Source organism: Neodiprion lecontei, chromosome 2, assembly GCF_021901455.1.
Source record: "Neodiprion lecontei isolate iyNeoLeco1 chromosome 2, iyNeoLeco1.1, whole genome shotgun sequence".
Taxonomy (NCBI): Eukaryota; Metazoa; Arthropoda; class Insecta; order Hymenoptera; family Diprionidae; genus Neodiprion; species Neodiprion lecontei.
In genome coordinates, this window is record NC_060261.1 from 16671596 (window position 1) to 16686743 (window position 15148).

At 35.1% G+C, this 15148-nt stretch overlaps 1 protein-coding gene across 2 annotated transcripts in view; it reads right to left on the bottom strand.

Moving 5' to 3' along the window:
* The window catches only part of LOC107223626 (protein numb), a 95635-nt gene extending 80707 nt beyond the window's left edge, over nt 1-14928 (bottom strand). Inside the window, exons 1-2 of one of the 2 annotated variants that reach the window (XM_046730039.1) lie at nt 14391-14928; nt 14136-14329 (exon numbers count right to left, since the gene is read on the bottom strand). The gene's annotated coding sequence lies outside the window, so the exon portion shown is untranslated. The remainder of the gene's footprint in view (nt 1-14135; nt 14330-14390) is intronic. The other variant, XM_046730040.1, reaches the window with a different exon arrangement.
* Nucleotides 14929-15148: the final 220 nt, after the last annotated feature.

Here is a 15148-nt window from a genome sequence, read left to right on the forward strand (position 1 = left end):
TTTCAAGGTCTTCGAAACGACGTTCGAGATAATTTTCGAGTAACAATTCCATCGGGAGTTATATTTTCACAAATTGAGAGCGATTTCTGGGTCTATGAAACGGAAATGATAACCGACTTTCACGACGCAACAAAACGACCAAGCTTCGTTTTTGTCTCTACGAGTCGTTCGTTTCTCGAATGGAATATGATGAACGTGATGAATGTAAATCGTGTCTCGTTTTAAACAAGATATTGAAACATCATTCAAACTATGATTGGTTTTAAAGTAAATTAAAAAAACTTTAAAGGAGAAATTTTTGAGATTTTCAAAGGGAGTTCGTCTTTGAATTAAACTGTTTTAGAAAAATTCGTACGTACAGATGCATATTTATTCCTATGAAAATTGATTTCTTTTCAATGAAACTTGTAGCTGTTATTCTCACGAAATTAGAAATTTTTACATTTTTTTGGCGGGGATAACCTTTATTTAAAAATCTAAAAAACATGAACATGTGTGTCAAATTTTCAAGCGCATTACAAATCCAAGGCCCGAAAATTCTAACATGTATAGTATCTTTTACAGAATCGCATAAATCATCTAACCATTGTAACAGTCGAATAAGCCCGCCTAAATCATAATAAAAATTTAATGTCGGTTTAAATTTCGTCCTCGCCATTTCTCGATCTCACTCCCTCGACGGCAACGAAGCTAGTAAACACGGGTCAACGCATAAAAATATATATAATTATCAAAATGGAGTGAGCGTGTAAAAAAAAAAAAAAAAAAAAAAACTAATTGTGTGTTTTAAATTCGCTGAATTTAAAGTTGAATAGTCACTTAAATTACACATAAATAAAAAACGAAAAAATATATATATTAACGGAACATAGGGAAAGAAAACACAGCGCAGTTGAATAAATTAACGGACGAAACTGGACAAACACGAGGATAAAATCAGACTTGGATTGCTAGCGATAAGTTTACCATGTACACATATTTATATTCCTTTCACTCATATTCTATACATTTTATAGAAATAACGACAATTTTGTTATATACACCATAGAAGGTAATAGTTCGAACGATTTAATCAACTGGTTGTGTATTCTAGTTTTATCTTTTTTTATTGTTCTCTACCAGTCGAATTCTGGTCACAATGTTTACTCGTGCAACACGTACACTCTGTGTTTGTAATATCAATTGTAATCGAGTAGCGACAGTAATTAGATACGAGAGACTTAAACATTTCATGCGCACGTTGGAAAAAGCAGAGATAACCGTTGCCTCTCTATTTGAAATTCAATCCACGCTGACGTTGTTAATTTTATACTGAAGCAGCAGTTAGTTATTTCAATATTTTTACTCTGTCTCTCTCTCTCTCTCTCTCTCTCTCTCTCTCTTTCTCTTTCTCTGTTTTTTATTCGTCAGTCATGAATTTTATACATCTTTGAAAATATTTCTACAACTTTTCTTTACGATTTGAAAAATTAGCGAATAGTATTCTCCGGGATGAAAAGCATGTATAATGATAATTGCAAACACCTATATAATTATTCATGCGGTTTTGGAAAAGGTGTAAAAGAAACTGTTTCTGTGTAATAAAAGACAAAGTTAAATTAATCGGGAAATCAATAGACAGGAATTTGTGAACATACACGATCAGATCTTCATTTCATAAATCATTTCCGATGTCCATTAAATGTTAATAATCGAGTAGAAATAATTTATAATTAATTATGAACAGAATCGAAATAGTAGTAGAAAATGTTTAAATATCAGTTGTAATCATTCTGCGGAGAGATAATGCTGTGTGATCTCTCGCTTGAAAATTTATAAACAATTTTAAACTCCGATTGTCTCAAACTGTTCTGGAATTATTCTCAGCACTCCAAAACCTTATAAAACTTATTGCAGCTAGTTCGAATAATTTGAAGACATTTTTAAAGAATTTCAATCAAATTTCAGGATAACAATAGATTTTTGAAATGCTTACAAAACTTCTCCAAAAAAATCATGGAACACGTTCAGCGGTATAAAAATTGCGACCAAAGTTATTTAATTGTAACTGAATCTCTGTGGGCTAAAATAATTTTTACTTAGATAATTTTTAAAATTATTTTACAAAAAACGATACATATTTTCTTTTTTTTATCACATCTGAGATCTGGTGGGAAAATTGTGAGCAAAATTTCTTATAATAATATTAAGCGAATTATGCGAATATTCACAAAGCAATCAGGAATTACGAGACTTTTGACACCGTTTTATAATCTTTATAAAATAATCAGACATTCATATCGTTTAGGGTGCGTGAAAGAAAAAAAATGAACAGTAATAAATTTCATCATCATAAAATGACTTGTGATTCTCGGGAACGAAAGCGATGCGACTATTTAAACCCGTTCAGCTCAGCTTCTCACCTCAAAAATTTCCATTTCCTAACCTTATCACAGTTTATTTACAACTTCAAATGATCTTTGTTACTTCGTACGGCTATTAAAATATGTAAAAAACTAATTTCATGATTTTTTTCGGTTTTGCATCCGCCATATTGGATCCCCCATCTTGGATTTAGAAACGATCAAATTCCGACTTCAGGTTCGTGATCAGCGACGACAAAATCCCGCGGGTAACAAAATTCGGGCCAAAATATTGAGATGAAAAATGTGTGTCTGAAAGGGTTAAATCCCGTTTAATGAGGGGAGTCATTGCGAGTGTACTAAAAACACGTGGTCACGGTTGTCTCCGATAACGACTCAACAACTTCCGGCTGTATATTCTCTGGGAGTGGCAGACGAAGTTAGAGAGGCGCAGCTGGAACAAACCAAAAACGGCTCTGAAACTCTCGTCGGGAGCAAATGACTCTACAGCTCACGGTTAGATAAACAATCGGCGCAATTATTATAATAATATTCATGGGGCGAGTCTGTCTAGCACTTAAGTTTCGCTCTATTTCCCAAACCCCGTAAGTATCTCCTTAGACGCTGAAAAGTGACTCAAGAACTTAGCATTCTATACTCCAAAATAATTTGACTGAAACTCTACTGTTTGTCACAATAACTCTCCGATTCACACGATTTTTCAAAATTACAAAAAAAAAAAAAAAAATAAAATAAAATAAAATAATGGTTGTTCGTTATTTTATCCTCACCCTATTTCAAATTTCGAATTTTGACTGTATCAAATTTCACTCAAATTCTCCACATCTCTTTGAAACTTTTGAACGAATAAAATTTTCACCGAGTTTATCGGTTAATTTTACCAACGAAAATGATCAGCTTATCTTTTCAGGTACGTTTCGTAATTAATTACGTATTGATCACAATTTACTTGCGTAATTCGCAATTAGGGTTAAATAAATTTAAAATTGGGTAAAATTGTCATTTTCAAAATAACGTCATTTCTATTTTTTATTCAAAGCATGCATATAAATTTGCATTATTTTTATTTCTTCTCGATTACAAGATGTAATGTGATTCGTATTGTGTTTTCTTCTGATTCCAAATTATCTCATGTACCTCCAATTATAAATTACAACTGTAATTTATATTTTCTTCGCATTTTAATTACGAGAGGCATCCGTTTACACTTTGAATATTTAATTTGTAATTAACTAATTACAATTTTCGCAAACACAGATTGTGCGTAAAATCGAAGTAAGACGTTTTATTCCTTCGAAGAAGTAAATATGCGGCATAAAAAATGGAAAACAACAGTTCAAGGTTATCCACAATTATTTTGTAGTCGTTTAGTTTGTTTTTCTCCGTTAGATGGCGTGTCGATGTAACAAATCCTATCCTAACCTAACCTAACAAATGGTTCGTATTCGCCGATCTAGTTCAATTTGCGGTCTAATTTCGCGACAGCCTTGAACGTTTTGAACCCCAAAACCTAAAATGATGTTCAATTCGAGCCTCGCTCCGAGGTTTGTCGTTCTTACAAGGCGCATATAAGAACCAACTCACATGATTCTGCAGCCTGCGCGGAGAGCCTAACCGGTTTTCAATTCTCGTGTCGAATAATTCTTGAGGCGTAAAGGAACGACTATTTCAGAAGACTCGAAGCTTCTTCGTTTTCCTCTTCTTCTTCTTCGCGGAAGGCTTCGGAAAAAAAATATTTGCTCTAAACAAGCGAGAAGGAACCGAGGATAATCAGTGAAATCCGGAACCGGCTCTAGCCGATCTCGAATCGCCAGGACCGATCCGTCGTCCACAAATTTGAGATCCGACGAAATTTTCAGACCCTTGATTATTTTGAAAATCATTCCATTGACCGGACAGGCGAATAATTTTCAGGATTGTAGTTGGTATCGTTCTCTGAGAAATATATATATTGACAATTTTTCAAACACCTTATATAATCGTAAGCAAGTGATTTTATGACATCGTTTTTGAGTATTAATTTCATTCCAATCTCGCATTTTTTTTCTAATTTTTTTTTTTTTTTTTTTTGTATAAAAATTACAATTACAAGGCTATGTTTGGAATTGAGAAATCGTAAGAATTTATGAGGTAATGAGAAGCTTCATGTACAAAACTCTATGGAAGTTTAATATTGAAATTAATTTCGTGAAAGCTGCGCCAGGAATATTCCAATTGAAATCTCAATTAGAAGTTGACTTGCCAAAACAAACTGAATTTCGTATCAAGCCTTGGAAGAAATAACAATCTTCATAATGCGAAATTGTTGCGAAAAGTTCTGGAATATCAAACAAGTCATATAAATAAATAAATTCAAATTACATTTCTGTTTCGTAATAAAATTCAAATTATATTAGTATTTTTTGATTAAACTTCGGTTGAATTTCTACTCTTGCAAGTGTAATTGATATTTCAAATCGGATCGATCACACTTTACCCAATCTAATTACAATTTTACAATATCGTCAATTACAGTAATAACTCTCAAATTTCTTCATGATTCGCATTTTATATCGTCTAATATTACAAAATATATCTGTAATCCGTATTTTCTAACCGTCAAAATTTCAAATTATATTTCAAATTTGTAAAATGTATTTGACTAATTAGAATTTCGCCCTGCATTCGCAAATTTGAAACAATTAATCATCTCCCTAAACTGTTATTCATTTATTTGTTCATAAATTTTTCCGTTTCTGCAACTTTGTCGTATTACTTCGAACACCGTAACTTTTCTACTAATATAAAAAACGAACTGTCTGCACTATGTAAGAATTGGTTCTCGACCTCTATCGTAACATTTTTCGGCATTATAGATTAGAGACAGAGAAACAAAAATCTCGTTTTACGTTTCGGCCCTTTGAACTCCAAAAGTACATTTTATTTACATAAAATTTTAAATATAAACTGTACAACGATGCGAAAAAATACAAACCCTTCAAGAATACTTACTTCAAGCATACGTGAAACTTATTGTTAGTTCAGAAAAATCAGAAACCAGGTCAACAACAATGCTCATACAGTTAGGTTAGGTTCATCATTCCTGTCAAACTGCCTCGAACAATTACAACAACGAATAAACATTGCAAAATCCTTACCGGAAAAATGAAGTCAAAAACACTTCTATTTGTCTGGATTTCCGGTAAGGATGTTTCAATGTTTATTCGTCGTTGTAATTGTTCGACGCAGTTTGACAAAAAAATGATGAACCTAACCTAACAGCCACATTACCATTGTAGTTGATGACTTGGGTTCTCTCTTCTGAACATGACTTGGGTCCGATTGATTGTTCCTTTTTTTCTCAACCACGTTTCACGTGTGCATAAAGTAAGTATTCTTGAAGGGTTTGTATTTTTTCGCATCGTTATACAGTTTATATTTAAAATTTTATTGTAAATCAAATTTACTTTCGCAGTTCAAAGGGGCGAAACGTGAAAAGAGATTCTTGTTTCTCCATCTCTGATCTACGTCACTATACCTGCGCTATCCTCGATCGGTAAAAGCAACTCCTTCAATTTTGTTCGGTTAAGGCTTACAATTAGACTCAGAGCGACCGAATTACAAACAAAACGTTTTCCTGCCTGCGGACAGAAACTACGTCAGAGGCGAGCGCGCAAAACAAGGGTTGTAAATAAAATTTACTTTTACAGTTCAAAGTGGCGAAACGTAAAAAGAGATTTTTGTTTCTCCATCTCTGATCTACGTTACTACGCCTGCACTATCCTCGATCGGTAAGAACAACTCCTTCAATTTTTTTCGGTCAAGGTTTACAATTAGACTCAGGACGACCAAATTACAAACAAAACGTTGTTCCTGCCTGCGGACAGAAACTACGTCAGAGGCGAGCGCGCAAAACAAGGATTGTAAATAAAATTTACTTTTACAGTTCAAAGTGGCGAAACGTAAAAAGAGATTTTTGTTTCTCCATCTCTGATCTACGTTACTACGCCTGCACTATCCTCGATCGGTAAGAACAACTCCTTCAATTTTTTTCGGTCAAGGTTTACAATTAGACTCAGGACGACCAAATTACAAACAAAACGTTGTTCCTGCCTGCCGACAGAAACTACGTCAGAGGCGAGCACGCAAAACAAGAGGGGCCGCTGAGCATCGGGATAACAAAAGGAGGAAACGTGCCTCTCGGGGTGTTGCGAGCCTTCTCGTTGCGAAGCGGACGTAATTATAAAGCGTAAATGATTCGATGGGCACGTGGCCGTGTGACCGTCGCGGACAATACATCGTCTCAATTCCCAGTTCCCACCCTCGTCTGTTGTTTAGCGAGTAAGAATAATCGCGCTTTATCAACTCGCCCGATAATAATTAGCATTTAATTATCGCGCCGAAACTGCAGCGCCTGCAAAATAGTCCCGCGGAAGAAAATTGTCCAATTTACCAAACATGACGATGGACGATCAAACAATTAAGGCGGGAAAAACAAACGTTCTGCCAATAATTCAAATAAATCATCAACTCGTTTCACTCTTATAGAATATTTTGTATACCTACGATTAAAGGAATCCACAAGATCTGCACATTGTCCTGAAAATTCGAGGATTTCACGATTCTCAATTCTGTTCATTGAGACCGATATAAAACGATAACACCGGTAAACAAGAATTTTGATTCTTTGTTCTAAATCTCTAGATAATTGATAAAAGAAAAAACAGTTTTGTTAGATAAAGTTTGCTTTTGTAGAAACCAGAACGATATTTCGGAGTTTAAAAAAAATTACATATCTTCTCAAACATTTATTGTAAATCACAATTAAATAAACTTCAGTCTCGCATTTAAGTCACTTTTATACAAAAATAATATTATTTCGGTTTTTTATTATCTGAATAATTGAAATCATAGAATTTCTTCCATTTTGAAATAGGACTCTCCTGTTTAATATCACTTAACATGTAATAATCGAGGACACAATTACCAGGCACAGAATCTCTGTAGATTTCTGTTAGGAAAATTATTAAATCGTCATTATTTCTCCAAAGATCGCAAAAGCAAACTTTAACGGGGGTGTATGTATGTCGAGAATTCCATGTCAACTCAACAACATTTTCGACTCGTTTCACGATTTTTCATACGATTCTACGGTCTCAAAAAAGCACTTTCGAGTTATTTCAGATTTTTTTTAATGTGATGTTTCGTTTGTTGAAAATGTTAAAAGTGCTTGAAAAAAATGTAAGAAAAAATCGTCCCACAATGAGACGGGTGTCGGAATGATCGAGATGAAAAATAAGATTCTTTAGAATGTAATGAGATTTTTAAACAAAGTAAATTTTTAGATGGGCTTGAATAATCATAGAAAATTAACGGTTGAAGGGAGAAATTCGAAAAAATTCAGGAGTGCTTTTTTGAGACCGTAGAATCGTGTGAAAAATCCTGAAGCGAATCTAAAATCGTGAGAGAAAATCATTGGTCAAATTGACACGGGATTTCCCATATATTTTTCCATTGTTTTAATGCATGACAAATAAAAAAATAATTAACTCAACTCAGGCACAAAGGTACAATTTTTCTATTACTGAGCGACGTAAATGCATGAACTTATTACGTTCTCTTACAAATGATTGTCTCGCTTCAAAGTACAGATAATTCTTAACACTATTTTCTGAATGAAAAATCTTAGAAAATTTATCAAGAAAGTTTGTCACTGAATCATGTAACATTCGAAATTTACTTTTAAAACATACAATGTGATCTGCATTCAAAATTTAGGATACAAAGCTCCATCGACCAATGGTTATTCAACCAAATTCTTTGATTTCAAACTACACGTTATTGGTCTCGTTATCATTATCATTAATATCGTTACTGTCTTCGTCGTCACTACTATAATTACCATTATCATCATTAGCATCATTAACATTATCACGATCATCATCATTATTATCATTGACGTCATCATCGTAATTATTATCATCGTCGTGTACACTATATCATTCCAGTTACACGTAAAAAAAGGTTTCAGTTTCTAATTGCGCTTTTGTTTATTTTGTTATTTCGATATAAAGAAAAAAAAAACATGCGTGGACTGCACAAACTAATATTCTCTTCTGATTTGTTTAAGACACTCTGTGTAACATATTATTCTGCTTCTTCTTCTTTCTGCATGCAGTACGTATGCGTAAATTTCTTTCGCAATGCAACCGATCAGCGACGTTCTCCTTTCTCTCGTTTATAAACTGAGGATCGTAGGCATCGTTATCGTATTATTGTTATGTTAAACTACAGTGCGCATACCGAGTTTGTCGAACTATGCTATTGGAATATATTATTATTCAATGTATAAACATGCAATATCGAATATCCTACACAGTATAATAGAAGTGTAAAGAATAATGATACACATGTAGAATTATTGTGTCTGTGCGCCTAAAATATAATAATATACATATGAACATTCTCGCTCAAGTCGAAAAAGTGTTCTGAATTTTGAATCTCAGATTTGATGAAAAAATTCATTTCGATATACTTTTTTTAAACGTAAGCCTATAATTTCAAATCATATATATTTTTTTTTTGCAATCACTGGTTTCGAGTAATCAATTATTGAAGGTTTCGAAGAATTACGAATTGGACCTCAGTGGACATCTTTTTTCGCCTTTTTTCCTAACTTTTATTCAAATTCAATGCACGTGATTGCAATTTATTATAACCGTCACAAATGGATTTCACTATCATATTTGTCGCAACATTGTTTTCAATAATCCTTTTTATTTCAAAAGATTGTAATTAAGAAATGATGAATAACGCAAGAAAAATTCGTCCCATACTTAATCAGGGGTAAGGATTTTCTTTTTCTTGTCTAGTTGTTTTTTCTTTCAAAGAAAACACAATTAAAAATAACGTATCTTAGGAATCTTTAAATTTATGTTTATATTTGAGAATTTTTTGTCAGTGATTACAATGGTACGACAATGTTTTTTTTTTCACAAACTTTGAGTCTAAATGAACATTTTGTACTTTAGTTATTTTTTCTTAGATCGAATCACCTTTGAGAAATAAAATACCATAAGTATAGACAAGTATAAGACGATTCATTGAACTGTTTGATTACCATTAGTCAATTAATCTACAAGTCCATAAAACCAAATATTTCGCATAGTTTTACGGTTAAAATTGGACCGAAAAAAAATGTCGAGTTCAGTTCACAACGCTTTTGACTTGAGTGAAAATCACCTAAATACACGAACTAACTGTGTAGAAGATTTGTTATTAATTATAAAAAAAAAAAATAGGACGTTCTGAAAATAAAGATATTCCACTCACATTAATGCGTGGTTATTAAACAAACAATTAATAATACCTGAATGACCATGACTGGTTGAGTAAAGAATAAGTATTTGCACAAATAAGCCTTGGTGAAAAAAAAGAAAACATTATTACGGAAAGACAAATCGTTTCTGAATGGTCGCAGTAAATGTTATACGAGTTGAAATTTATTGGTAGTACAGATTACAGATAAGTATAAATTTATATCCAACTCGCAAAATTATGATTTTATTTCAACGTGGTTAATTTCAAGCTCGTGATTTTTATCCGATTTTATGAATGTACGACCAAAGCACGAAAAATCGATCGATTGGCTAATACTGCACTCTTCTCGGAATTTATCGAGAATCACTTATATAATATAATATAAACTAGAAACAATACCGGGGTATTCATAAACCATTCGAAGCGCATCACGACGATTCTTGCACGCATAAAAGTAGAGCCGAAATCACAGATTAAAATTGACTGACAAAAGCAAACTCCGATATGAGAAAACATACTTTTCCTCAATATTTAATTGCGTAATGATTTACATCATGATTGTTACTCATCGATACAGGAAATTTTATCGATTGGATGAGTTTTTCCGTAAAGTATTTCACAGTAAATCCAGTCAATTGAAGCTGTACTAATCACAAATTCTTTTCGCACAACCGAACACAAGGTCAACAAGTTTCGGAGTTCATATTTTTATTGACTTCCATTGATTTTACAATGCTGAAGTCAAATAAGGCGAGGAATTTTTTATTTTAAATTTAATGTAAATGTAATGTTCGCAAAACGCATTATTGACGTATAATTATAATAAGTCATTTTTCCTTCCTTAATTAGTAAAATCGTAATATTTATACACTGAGAAAAATTTCATTCGTTATAGTAACTAGAAAAATTCAGTAAAACAGGTATCGTTAAAAAAACTGTTTGAATATTGTTGGGATTACGAAAAACGAGGTACGCCTAACCATTTTCCGCTGTTGTTGATCCTTTTTTGGTAATTGCAACGCAAAATCAGTTTGTTCGGTTTACTCTACTTTTTTAGTCAAACAAGGCTTTAACATCAATTTATTCTTGCACAAGCATTAAATTTTCGCAACAGTTACAAGAAAATATAGTAACAATGATCGTAATGAGAGAGAATAGTAACGGAAACTAGACTTTCCGGTAACGGCCAGAAAACTAATTTTCATTTTCTACCTGGAACTATATTTTTCGATTGTGGTAAGAAATGAAAATAGTTAAGGACTGAGCGGTAACCGGAACTAAAAATCTCTCTCAGTCTACCTATCTATTATAGATTAGCATGCACATCTCGATACACATGCTACCGCGTTGATCAGCCAGTTAAAATTTTGCAACCAGTACAGCCGCTATAGTACAACAGAATGACGACACATCATCAGTTGACCTCAAATGTTATAATCGTTATATTATACATGTACGTACGTTCGTATAATACAAGATATTTTTGGCGTAGGAGTTAAACTTTCAAGATGGACAGATACACGGAGGTATATAAAGTCTCGCAGAGGTTAATTTGCGTAACACGATAAAATAAAGAGGTATTGCTTTTTAATGTTACGTATGCAGGTAGGTATAAAAAGTATCCACGTTGTTCTCGGTGCTCGTTCGAAACGCATTAAGGCATGCCAACGTCGCGAATATATAAATTTATCGGTATAATGACGAATACGAAAATAGTGTATAATCGAGCACAGGCAAAACAAACGACAAACGCAAGTTGAGACCTCAAAAGAAGACGTCTGTAATAATTAATTAGCTTGGAAAATCCGTTTTGAAGACGTCTAAGTATATTGCACAATACTTATTTTGCTTCAATAAAAAGTTGTTCGTAACGCGTTTAACTGACTTGCAAAGAGGTTTTTAAGCTTCCTCGACTCTTTCTTGAGAAAATTTATCGAAGGCTCGGGTCTTTTTTGTTTTCACCGCTTCGCTCAGATTGAAATTGTCGTTTGGTTCCACGTATCCAATCGACTTGCACAAGCTTCTTCAAGACGTTTCGATCTCTAGTGTAATTAGGCGGAATCGCAACAGTCAATTCGCAGAATGCATGTCATTTCTTTATTTCCCTGTCAAATGAAAATGGATTGGACTGTTTTTGTTTAGGATCCTGTATCGAATGGAGCTGTTGAGCTCTTTTTTATGTCTGCGATACGTGGACATGGATATTTGGAGATATATACGTCAACGTCGGAATAGACCAGGACATCCTCTTAAGGTGGTTTTCGACCAAAATCAAAAGTCAAAAAGATGTCACATCTTCGAATCATTTCAGATGTCTCTCAAAAACGAGCCAAATATGTCACAAATTACGATGATTCTGAATAATGTGAAAAGACATTCTGTTAACGGACATTTTGAAAGCATATTTGATTCTTGAGGGGAAAGTTGAGGTTATGTTACGGAACTTTGTGATAATTATCAGGCTGAAGTTAGTAGCTTTAGCGTAACGAACCCTCGGTCTAAAAAATCATCATTATTGGACAATTTGAAAAGGACTATCAAGTAGTTGACATTTGAAAATTAAAGTATATGTTGTCTATAATGGGTTAATTTGCTAAATCTCGGATATTCCTAAAGATGCAAAGTAGCGATTTTTCCTAAACATGCATCGTTGAAGTAACCTCACTAACTTCACCCTCGTGCAACTTTTACAAACTTCAGACAAGCTGCATCATTCTATGCCGTCAAATGGTCTTCGTGCGAGTTCTCATAGACACGGATAATGAAATAGATAAGTAATACGTAGGTATCATTTTGATCGTATTGAAATATATCGCCAAAAGAGCACTGACGACGAGCTAAAGAACTACCGTAAAAAGTCTCCATACACATATTCCAGTATACGTCTACTTATTTAGCAAATCATCGGTTTCGTGTCTTTAATTATCTCGCAAAGACGTGCTTCTGCGATTCCGAGAGGGAATGCGTGAGTGAAAAAAGAGCATCGTAGTCACCGTGAATCGGCGAATGAATGCCGCATGCCGGGGGCTCGAGGCCAGAAGGCGTCGATGTTTCGCAGTTCGACCCATCCACCCACCGGATTTCTAAATCCAGTCCTCTCAACAGCACGCGTTGCATGGACACGCGATCAACTGGATATACGTATATTGCTGCATAGCCGCGCGGTAACTGCGAGAGATCAATACCAGAGTAGACGCAAAATTGGCCAAGAATCGCGATATCAGATGTGCAAAATCGCGTTCGTATTACAGAATGTGGTGCTTTGCTTGGTAGTAACATTTATTTTTCGCTCCCACCTGAAAATAGTTTTTCCATTCAGATGACATGGGAGAATTGTCTTGATTTCAAATCGTTACCACTCACAATCATACAGGAAGCATTTTGTAAAGAACCAAGTTCTCCGACAAAGTATTATTTGAATTTCTGCTGTCAGGTCAATAGTTGCTCGAGGACGAATTTTTGCATGTAATTGATTTTCAAACCTCATAACTTGTGAACCAGTGAAGATATGGACTTTATTTTCTGCCTAAAAATATGTTGCTCAAATTCGTACCGTGAAGTTAATACTTTAGCTACTTGAGACGGTTGAAGATCAATTTTTAGCTAAAATTGACTTTCGGGCTTTATAACTTTTGTATCGTTGGCAGAACTACGGATTTCGCTCACCAGATACTTTTGTAGAACATTTAATTCAGTATGCAAACTGTATCGAAGATCAAGTCCGTACATCAAATACTACTGAGTCGTACCAATAAAAAAAACATATAACAATTTATCCATGACATATGTGTAAGAAATTTACGAACTCCATGAGTCCATGTCATTCGGTAAGAAGTTGTTTTCAAGGTTCTGTTGTGACCAAGCTTATTGGGTGGAGCGAAAAAAAAAATGCCTTTAAACAAAATATCTCATTTTTGTATACGCTCCGCTCGCACGACACAATCGAGACATCTTAAGTCTGGAAACAAGACGTAAAAAATCATCATGGTGTAATAAAAAATGGTCAAATCGAACGCGATTGAAGTTACCAACGTCAACGTAAGGAAGTATTGAAAACAAAACACAAATTTAAAACTTGACAATGACCTTGAAAATGTTGAGTTTTTAGGATATGAGATTTGTTTGATTTTATAACGGCTTATTGAATTTTAGACCCTCCTAATAACGTAGAGTAACGATAGTTTTCTGAAAAAAACATCCTTATATTATCGTGACCAACTTCAACCTCATCGAATCGAAGTGTTCGCGATTGAAAAAATTTGAAGAAAAAAGGTTGAGATCGATGAATCTAACAAATTTTAACCACGATTTCGAGTTTCAATGCCCGAGCGACGGGATAATCGGCTGATGAACATGTTTCGCGGAAACAACAACGTCTCGAGAGGAGAATAAAACAGAAGAAAAGGACTGTATTAATTTTCGAAAGACACCGAATATTCCTAGAAATGACGAAAACGAATAGTAGGAAATTACCAATGCGATGAACAAGGTCACCCACACCGCGACACGGACGGCAGCGCAGCTCGCGGCTCGATTCAGCAGTTTCACCTGTGCCCACTTAATACGCGCTCACATACGTCCCTCTCGCCCCGCGAAAGGAACCGAGGCTTATCTCACTCTTTCTAGCTCCTCAGGCGCAACTCTCGGCAGCGGCTCGAAGTACGTACCTACATACATTGTATGTGCATACATTATGCTGCCTGCATTAATATTTCCGATGGAACTCACCTGGGAGGAGCCGAGCCGAACCCGAAGACTCTGATACCCGCGGTTTATCAAAGCCGGGAAAAATCTATTTCGCACTTTCAACTCTAATATGTATTTATATGCTGTATATACGTGTATAATTACACTCACTTACGCACTGAGTCACTTTTTCTCTCCCTCTATCTCCCTCTCTCTTTTCCCAGTACGATTAATAATAATATTGTCAATTCTGTTATTACTATTATTATTGGTATCGGTATTATAACTCACAGGGTTGGAACAGTAACAATAAGTAAACCACAATTAGTCAGCACCGAAAAAACGCGATCAATCCGCTACCTCTCGCAACTCTGTGCGAAAGTCAACTGCACACTAACGCCACCGGCATTTTCACACTGTACGTACCCTACACTCTATTTTTCTCAACTGTACGGAGAGAGATTGACGAGAGAAAGAGGGATAGAGCGAGAAATGGGGAGGGGGAGGAGGGAACGTTTTTGTGCACACTACAGTATCGCCGTATCAGAGCCGACAAAGACGCATGCGTGCGAACCCGTCTGGCGCACGCGTCACTGGTGACTGCCGCCTTATCAACGCTGACTGCGGGAGAGAACCGGGGCGAGGAAGAGGGGGAGAAAGAGAGTGAGAGGAGAGAGAGAGAGAGGAAAAGAAAGAGAGAGAGATAGAGCGAGGCGGACCCCCGCGATTTCGCGTCGCGGCCACCTGGTGGCGACGTCGTCGCACTGCCCCCTCCTCCCCCCTTACGTTCCCCGTTGCGC